This window comes from Dipteris shenzhenensis, chromosome 29, assembly GCF_047967505.1.
Source record: "Dipteris shenzhenensis isolate YYH24624 ecotype China chromosome 29, Dip_SZ_1.0, whole genome shotgun sequence".
NCBI lineage: Eukaryota > Viridiplantae > Streptophyta > Polypodiopsida > Gleicheniales > Dipteridaceae > Dipteris > Dipteris shenzhenensis.
In genome coordinates, this window is record NC_141624.1 from 43,585,327 (window position 1) to 43,595,798 (window position 10,472).

A 10,472-nucleotide genomic window follows, 5' to 3' on the forward strand; every position below is an offset into this window, starting at 1 on the left:
TTGGCAACAAAGGGTTGAGTTTTTCATTTAAAATTCAGTCACTATAGAAAGAGGTTGCGTTGAAGGGTCTTCATACTTTCCAATGCGTTGGGCATTTCGTTCAAATTCACTCGCAAATAGTGTCCTTCAAATTTCAGGGATGTGGCTCCGATCGTTGGTTGCTGCTCATCATCTTCTTCATGAAACCCTGCAAAACTTGGATGGTTTGCGTCTTCATCTGCTGCTTCCTCAACGTTAGCCTCCTCATCGTGTCCAGTAATCAAGTCCTTAGGAAGGACCGTCCCTCCTCCGCTCCCTCCATTTTCGTTGCTTTGGTCGTCATTACCACCTCTTTGCAACCTCTTCTTCGACTGTACCTAATCCGATATGCCTACCTTCTCAAGGGCAAGGAAGATACCCAGCTCCTCAGAACTGTCTCTGAAGTCGAGGAAGTCCATGCGGAATTTTTGAGGGCCTTATCTGGCTTCCCACACTGTTCACGTATGAGGAGCCCAAGAACGCCACAGGAAATTTTTGCAAGCAGCTGGGACGAGGGGGTTTTGGGTCTGTCTATGAGGGGAAATTGCCAGACGGAACTAAGGTTGCGGTCAAAAGGTTGGAGTCTAGAGAAGGCCGGGGACAGAAAGAATTCTGTGCAGAGGTGGCGATTATTTCCAGGATTCGGCATCTGAATCTGGTCTGTTTGAAGGGATTTTGCGCGCAGGGAGCGCAAAAGTTGCTGGTTTATGAATTCATGCCCAGAGGGTCGTTGGACAGATGGCTGTTTCGGCGCAGAGACGACGTAGAAACGTCCACAGATGAGAGGCCTACTCTGGACTGGGAGACGAGATTTAGCATCGCGCTGGAGACCGCTCGTGCTGTAGCGTATTTGCACGAAGAATGCGAGGAAAGGATTTGCATCTGGACATAAAGCCCGAGAACATCCTGTTGGACGATCAATTCCGAGCAAAGGTGTCAGATTTTGGGCTGTCACGAAGCATGAGCAGGGAACAGAGTCGGTTGGTGACAAACATGCGGGGAACGCCTGGCTATCTAGCGCCGGAATGGCTGCTGTCATCGGGAATAGACAGGAAAGCCAATGTGTACAGGTATGGAGTAGTGCTACTAGAGCTGGTGAGCGGGAGGCGGAGCGTGGACGAGTCGAAGGAGGAAGCGCATTTGCCGCGAAGAGCCTTCAAGAAGCTGAGCGAGGATCGATTGAAGGAAGTGGTGGATGGAGGCATGGAGCTGGGCGAGAACCAGAGCGAGCAAGCTGAGGCGACGGTGAGGATCGAGTTATGGTGCATACAGGAGAAGATAGAGATGAGGCCTGGGATGGTGGGCAAGGGTGAAGATGGATGAGGGCAATTTGGAAGTGATGGAGCCGCCGAACTTATTGGGTGCAACAACAGGAGGCGTGCATGGAAGAAGATCATCATCGTTCATGTCGATCAACAAGGTTGCCGAGTGAAGCCAGGTAGTGACTTCGAACTCTTCACGTAACGTCGTCACTTTAGGTTCTATGTGTTTTTGTTTTTTGGAGGAACCTAATGATACTCCCACGGAGGTTGCCTACATGTGTAAGCAGGTCTCTTTTGTCCCATAGACCTTTTAGGTCTCTAGTCGACATTAATAAACTTTCTTTCTTTCTTTCTTTCTTGAAGAAGTGACTAGCTCCTCTCGAGATAGAAAATTCATAGCTTTCAGACCATATATGCAACATCTTGTTTTTGCAACTTCATCAGAATTGATATGTTATTACTCACTAGAGCCTCTCATGCTCCCCCATGGTGCATTGAATGCATCTGAGTAGTGGGCTTGACATCGCCACGCAATTTCCCTCCCCATCATCCATGGGCGGTGCCATGGTATGCTAGTCTCTAAACACCCTTCGTCGACATTACTGGTTTGTTTGGCCTATGCTCTGTGAGGGAAAGAGAGGAGTGGAACGATAGGAGAGAGAGACACAAGGAGTGTGGGTGTGTAAAATGTGTTGAGCCACACCACAAACTCAAAAGTTTTATTAGGATTAGGTATTCACCCTATGACTGTCTGGGTCGTAACATTTTAAAGGGTGGCAATGTGCCTTTACCCCAACAACCTCCCACCTAAAGGCCAATGTGCCTAAAGGGGAGAAAAGAATAAAAAATTACAGCAATATACAGTTACTGTATACAAGACCATAAAATAAGAATGGTCTCATCCTAATCCCATGATGTGGTGACAATGTGCAAACCACTCTGTAGGCAAGCTCTTAGTAAGCAAATCTACAGGATTATCATCAGTATGCACCTTCACAAGCTCAAGCCGCTTGTCTTCCAGTACCTCCCTGATGAAATGGTATTTCACATCTATGTGCTTGGTCTTCTGATGAAAGACCGGATTCTTTGCCAACATGATAGCACTCTGACTATCACAATGCAAAACTGGCATATCTCCTGTAATGCCCAAATCTCCCACCAGCCGAGTAAGCCATATTGCTTCCTTGCAAGCCTCAGTGGCTGCAACATATTCAGCTTCAGTGGTTGACAGTGCAATGCATTTCTGCAACCGAGATACCCATGATATAGCACCTCCTGCAAATGTGAAAATATAACCGGTAGTAGACTTCCGGTTGTCTGCATTCCCTGCATAGTCTGAATCTGTAAAACCATGCACCAATGCATCCTGCCTACCATAGCATATGCACAAGTCTTTGGTACCCTTGAGATACCTCAAGATGCCTTTCACTGCTTCCCAGTGCCGCTTGCCTGGATTTGCCATATACCTGCTGATGACTCCCACCGCAAAAGCAATATCCGGACGAGTGGCAACCATGACATACATCAAAGAACCAACTGCAGATGCATACGGAACCTTGGCCATCTCAGCCTTATCATCATTTGATCTGGGGCTGTCCTTACTGCTGAGTTTTAAATGAGGAGGCAACGGGGTCCTAATAGACTTCCCCCCCTCCATGTTAAACCCCTACAGTACCTTGCCAATGTACTCTTCCTGTGACAGAAACAAAAGTCCCTTAGACCTGTCACGAGTAATCCGCATACCTAGTATGTGATTTGCATCACCCAAGTCTTTCATGTCAAAAGACTTATGTAGTTGCTTCTTCAAAGCAATGATCTCCTGCTGAGATTTGCTGGCAATCAGCATGTCATCCACATATAGAACGAGTAGCATCAAACTGCCATCCTTTGCCCGTTTGGTGTACAAGCAGTGATCGGTCTCACACCTATGATACCCTTGGGACTACATGAAGGCATCAAACTTCTTGTACCATTCTCTTGGTGCCTGCTTGAGTCCATACAAGCTCCTCTTGAGCTTACACACAAGCTGCTCTTTCCCTTTAACAGCATATCCCTCTGGCTGACTCATGTAGATCTCATCATGGAGATCTCCATGAAGAAAAGCAGTCTTCACATCCATCTGACATAAATCCATGTCCTCATGAGCAACAAGAGCTAACACTACTCTCAAAGTAGTCATCTTGACTACAGGGGAAAAGATCTCATCAAAGTCAATGCCCTTCTCCTGCTTAAATCCCTTGGCAACCAATCTGGCCTTATACCTCGGTAAAGCATTTGAATCCACTTTGACTTTGTAAACCCACTTGCATGGCAAAACCTTTCTGCCTATAGGTAGCTGCACCAAGTCCCATGTATCATCTCCCACTTCCTTTTCTCTGTTCTTTCCATAGCTTCCCTGAAGCTGAAAGGCTCACCACAATCTGTCAGCATGATAAAATCAGCCACATTATTGGCTCCTGGAACAAACCTGTCAGGAGGCCGTTGTACACGGGTGCTCCTCCTAACAAGATGTTCCGTATTAGGCTATTGTCTAGCCTGTTCGTCATGCATGACGGGTGGCTGTACCACCATATTTGGCTGTTCTACAGTGCCATTTGTTGGCATATCCAGTGGTGCATCATTGGCAAAATTGTCTGGCTGATTTTCAGCCTGTATACCCTCTTGAACAGGGTTATTTACAGCAGCCTGCTGCTGCATATTAATGGGCATTCTTTGCTGTCCGACATCATCATAAACAACCCTCCTGTATTCCACAGGTTCTTTGTGTATACTATCCTCTTTAAAGATGACATCATTGCTGCGTATAATCTTCCGTTTGACAGGATCCCATAACCTGTACCTCATTTCACCTTCATCACCGTAACCCATGAAGATGCATCTGAAAGACTTTGGTTCCAGTTTGGTGCGCAGTTCTTTGCGTACATGAGCAAAGCACTCACAGCCAAACACACGTAAGTGCTTATATGAAGGTGGCTTGTCAGACCACACCTCCTCTGGCACTTTCAACTCCAAAGCCTTGTTTGGCGACGTGTTAATTAGGTGAACTACTGTTTGCACGGCTTCTGCCCAAAAGCCATGGGGCAATGCAGCATAAGACAACATACATCGAACTTTCTCCTGAATAGTTCGATTCATCCGCTCACTCACACCATTTTGAGATGCATTATGAGGGGTTGTGAGTTCCTGTTTAATGCCCTTAGCTTTGCATAATTGTACAAAAGCATGTGACACATACTCACCCCCATTATCGGATTTGAGGCATTTCAGCCTGCATCCTGTCCGATTCTCAACCTGAGTGACAAACTTCTTGAAAGCATCTAAGGCATCGCTCTTATGCTTCAAGAAATAGACCCATACTTTGCGTGTGGCATCATCAATAAAAGTAATGAAATACTTTGCACCCCCTAGTGATAATTGTGGCATCTCACACAAATTAGTGTGCACTAGATCAAGCGGTGCTCTATTCTGGGGAGTTCTCCTCTTATGAGGAGTCATAGAATGCTTTCCAAAAATGCAATGATCACAAGTAGGCAAATCTGAAAAAGAAAGAGACGGTAGATAACCCAAACGTGACAGTTCTTGCATTCCTTTAACGGACATGTGTCCCAACGGGCTATGCCACAATGAAACCTTCGGCAGTTCGGTTATGGCAACAACATGATTACCTACACTGGAAACATAAAGAGGGTACAAGGTATCACTCTTATAACCCTCAGCCACTACAACCTAGCCATCAGTAATCACCCATTTGGAATCCCCAAATGTGGTGTGGTAACCACTGTGAACAAGCCAGTGCTAATCAGATTTTTCTTGATTTGCGGCACATGGCGAACACCATCAAGCATGAATATGCGTCCGTCAGGGAATACTATCTATATACTGCCAATCCCTGCAATCTGACATGCATAGTTGTTCCCAAGGTGAACAACTCCATAGTACCTGTGTAGGAAGTAAACCACTCCCTATGAGGTGTAACATGAAAAGAAGCACCTGAATCCAAGATCCAGGTGTGCATGTCATGGCCATCAATAACCAATGTATGTGCAATTACAGCAGAAGAACATAATACATCATGTCTGTCACTGTCACTGTCCTTTGCTGCAACATTCACTGCATCCAAGTCATGCCTTTGCCTTTGCTTCCACTGCCTGCATCCTTTGTCTCAGCCTTCTTGGCTTTCTGATCCCGTATAAACTTGAAGCACTTAGACTTCACGTGTCCCTTCTTGCCACAGTAAAAGCATTCAATATCCTTTTTGCCACGGGACTGACTGCGAGATTTGGACTTGCTAGCAGATCTCCCCTTCTGCTGAGTCCTACCTCTTTCCTGTACCTGCAAAGCATTGGAAGACTTGCTGCCTGCGTTATTCTTCCTGCTCATCTCCTCCATGAGAAGAGAGCTCTCCACATCAACATACATAAGAGTGACATTTGAATTTGACAAAGTGGTCTTGAAAGTGTCCCAACTCTCAGGGAGGGTACACAACAAGAAAGTAGCCTTGAACTCCTCATCAAGGTTCAATCCCTGTGCGATAAGCTGAGTAAAGATGGCATTGAACTCACTCAAGTGTGAGGTCATAGCTGTACCTTCCTTCATGCGAAGGTCGATAAGCTTCTTCAACCAATAAACCTTACTGGCTGAGCTCTTTTGGGCATACAACTCTTTTAGCCTCTGCCATAGGCCATAAGAGGTCTTTTCAGCCTGAACATTGAACACAAGAGAATCAGTGAGAGTAAGCATGATAGCCGCCCTTGCGGACAAATCAAGCTCCTCCCACTCATCATCTGCCATCCCAGATGGCTTGACACCCTTCACCCTTATGGGCTTAGAAATCTTCTTTAGCAGAAGTACATTCAAACACTGTTCTGCCCATAATGCATAATTGTGTGCCCCTTCCAATTTCTTTATGTTCAGTATTGAGGATTCACTTCCCCCTGATGCCATATCAGACAAGGAAAGTGCCTGACTCCCTGTAAGTCAAAAAATGACTAAATAAAATTTTGATTTCTAAGAAAACATGCTCTATCAAGAGCCAGGAGCACTCACAATAGTGCTGTTTTTTACTGTCAAAACATCCTGCAGCAAAACAGAAAATTTTCCCTCCAGTCACTGTACCTTCTGACACACTGTACCGTGCTCAAATAGGCATAAAACAGTAACTACAGAATGCTGCAGCTATTCCACAACTGCTTTACAAGTGCATCATCATCTGACGAAACACAAAACACTGATGTCCTGATCACTTCTCCCACCTCAGATGAGGTATTGCAGTGATTTTATATGCATAAACCACTTGGCATACACTGTTTTGTCCACTGAAAAAGGCTCCAAACACCTCAGCCTGTCACAAAACCTGCAACAAAGTATGGGACAAATCCCAAACAATCACCCTTCTGCCAAGGGGATAAAAGGCATCTGAAGTTCTCAAACAGTAACTCACAAGCAAAATCTGGGCAAAAGCCCCTTGATTTGACACCTGTACCAAGTGAAAAACACCTCAACACTGAGGTAGCATACAAAATACAGCGCTCTCCTGGCACTTTCACCTGACAATGTAATGCATAAACTGCCTGTGTGCACAGTAGCAACACAGATCCCAATGTACAAACACCGAAAAGAAAATCTTTTGAGCACTGTCAACGATGGACAGTTAGGGACCGAGTAAACTCGATGTGCCCTGGCCAAGCGTGGCTTAACTGAGATTTTCAAAGTGTCGTACACAGAATGTGACCTGCAAGAAATGTCACTGAGTACACTGTGGAAACAAGACCAGTGTGGGCACCTTGGCTCCACACTGCCTCAAGGCATACACTGCATACACTTCCAGGCAAAAGCCCTTTGAAATTGTCACCCGAAAACTGAGATTTGCACTCAGCAAAAGCATAAAAGCCCTCTGCAAATTAAGGCATCCGACCTTCTCGAAAAATAACTGTGCAATTACCACACACTGTGGCACTAGTCACCTCAAGCATGAGGGACACAAGTGTACTTGCTATACCTCAAACACACAGTTTTAGAACTGAAAAATTCTGGGAATGCATCAAGAAAATACCTCGTTGTACTTCTGTACCTGCGTGTACTTGCAAGTACCACGCAAAAGAGCAGAGTGCTCTCCCTTTTTCCTTCTTCCCCAAAAAAATTTTTTGTTTGTGCCTGTGCAGCTGTACCTTCCGTACCTGCACAGGGTACCTGCTATACCCTGTACTTGCGAGGGCACGGATCCCAAAAAAAAACTATCGAAACCTTGGCTGAAGGTATAGCCGGTACGACTGTACCTGTATGTGCACGCGTCCGTACAGTTGCCTGTCGCGGCTGGTCGCGATCACGACCAGCTGCCTGTGCAGCCTGGTTGCGCGCGACCAGTGCTGCGTGTTGTGCGCACTGGCTGTGCCCGCCTTGGAGTTGCGGCTGCGCGCGCTGGCTGCGCCCTGCTCGTGCGCCCTGCTCGCGCGCGCTGCTGCCCTGCTGCGCCCTGCTCGCACACCTTCTGACACAGGGCATGAGGCCCGAGGGGAGAGGGAGGGGTAGACCGGAGTGAGAGGGAGAGGGTGGCTCTGATACCACTTGTGAGGGAAAGAGAGGAGTGGAACGATAGGAGAGAGAGACACAAGGAGTGTGTGTGTAAAATGTGTTGAGCCACACCACAAACTCAAAAGTTTTATTAGGATTAGGACAGTCATAGGGGTCGTAACATTTTAAAGGGTGGCAATGTGCCTTTACCCCAACATGCTCTAGTTAATAAGGATTCGGAAAATTGTGATTCATGAATAGGGTAAGGCCTTCAATAGCACCCCTTTTTTGTCCGTGGGAAGACCCACTATGAAAAAAGGTAGAAAGTGCTTATATGTCAAGCCTCTATAAAATGTTATGATAGTCAACATGTGGCATAGTACTAGCCCACCAATGCCTTTGATATTGGATGTTTATGTCAAATTGTTAGCTCTTTATTGGCCTCGCAAGGGCTTAGTGATGATTTTCTCCTCAAAGGGAATTGCACCCATAGGTTGATGTTTCACTTAATTTTTTCATTCCTACTTATTTTGCCCCCCCTCTCTCTCTCTCTCTCTCATACACACACACACACACACACACATCCTTCCATCATAGGAGGTATCGATATATAATCGTATACATCAATGGTGGTATTTCCCAATAAGGAACATTAGTATCTTAATCTTTGGAGGGAAATACGATGTAGCATTTATCAGAGTATTCAATATGGGATGTTTGGATTCAGGTACATCGAAAATAATTATAGTTGAAGTGAAATGACATATGTGTAGCAAAGCTAATGGGAGTTGTGTGATCTATTATATTCCAATGGGCATTTCCAATAATGACCTAGATATTTATAATCATAGTTTCGGGTCATGGGGACCATGAAGTTTTGGTTATGAAAAGAAATTATATTGAATAAATATTCTTTGATCGAAGTAGATTTGCCAAGGAAGAGATAAAGGGGTGTTCATCAATATGAAAGTTCATGGAATTTTAGTGATAAAGCGTGGCATTGCCCATATTACATGTGAGACTAATATACACAGAAAATTTACAATGATTACCCATGCTTAATTTGTCCATTGAAATGGACTTGCCACAGGTTAAATATTTATGTGGAATTAAATGAATTCATCCCATGGAGTAAATTATTTCCAAAATAGGAGTATATAGCTGAATATAGACTCATAGATTATACGATTGGGTAGACAGGAGTATACACCATGGTTTCTTCAAATGCTATCGAATATATCATATAACCACTCAAATAACCTATGGATATCGATAGTTAACAACAAATATACAAGAGATGCAACGGTGGGACTTGTGGATAATGATAAGGTGAAAATATTAAGCTGATTATTAGGTTATTGGGCATCCCTATGATAATATACCATTGTCAATATTGATAAGAAAAATTGACTGACCTCAAGATAGATATTAATAGCACCGAATGTCAGAGTATAGCCAGAGAATCGAGATTCGGACTGGATAGGGACAGAGAGGCCGCAGCCAACAAGTAATGAGGGAAGGTACTAGGGGACCTCCTTGGAGGGAGTGTCCTCACCACTCCCCATGAAATGCGGTATCCAAGGAAGGTGAAGACAAAGGAGTCCACGGAGAGTCCACGGAGAAGAGAATATTGAGCAATGAACATAGAGCAGAGTTTTGGTGCACGCACCAAGCAATTTGAAGGCACTTCCAGCAACACGAGGGATTGCACGTGGACCTCCCACAAGTATATACGTTACTTGGAAATAATCATTATTTTCGGAGCTCGAGGTAAGAACCTGCATGCGAAACTGCCCAATGCTCATGAACATAGTAGGGAAGAGGGAGCGAAGTTATATTGGCTTGCCACAACGACTGAGTAAAAACGCGCAAACACTATCACTAACGTAGTAGAACACTATAAGGCACTGTGAGGAGGAAGATGCCTACATGCTCATTTGGTTCCCTATGTGAAGACTCCTCTAGGGCCACTGGTACTCATAGTCAGTAGTCTATGAAGATGGGAGTTAGGACACTAGAGGTGTAGAGATATTACGCTTATAAGCTATGACACTGAGTAGTCAAGAATGATCCTTACCTGTTGATAGACTAGATAGTTCTGTTCACATAGTGCTTATCCTCGTTCCCCTGCCATTTCGCTCGAACGAGAGCTTTTGTGTCATTTCGTTGTCAAAATATGAGAGGGAACAGAGCGTTGAACAGATGCGATGACAATCCCTAACTTCTCTATGCCCCCACTGTCATTTTTATGTCGAGCTATGTAAGATCATAGGTGTAAATAGTAGCGAAAACATAAGAAGAGATTTAATGATGCAAGTATGCTTGCGGCTCTGATTGTCTCTCGATTTCGGTAACGGCAGTAGATCCTACTTGGGAGAAGTGGTTGAAACAGAGAGATATAATGTGATACTTATGCTTTGCTAATAGCACAAGTGTTGTATTATATTGTTTGCTTGCTCATTAGCTCTAAGATCAATGCTCAGGGTCCACCACACCAGGAGTGAAAAGCAAGAGAAACGAGTACCATTGAAGGTGCCATGCTCCGTAAGGGCTGAGGATACACTATGTATCTAAGGATAACCCAGAGCAAACCAGTAAAAAACCAGGCCCCTTCCATCTACATAGGGCGGTAGGGATATGGAGGAGTGATGCAGTGCTGAAGTTTTCCAATGCGATCTTCAC

At 44.9% G+C, this 10,472-nt stretch overlaps 1 pseudogene; it reads left to right on the top strand.

The window, feature by feature from the left end:
* Positions 1-200: 200 nt before the first annotated feature.
* On the top strand, positions 201-1,393 carry LOC147882896 (G-type lectin S-receptor-like serine/threonine-protein kinase SD2-5 pseudogene; annotated as a pseudogene).
* Positions 1,394-10,472: the final 9,079 nt, after the last annotated feature.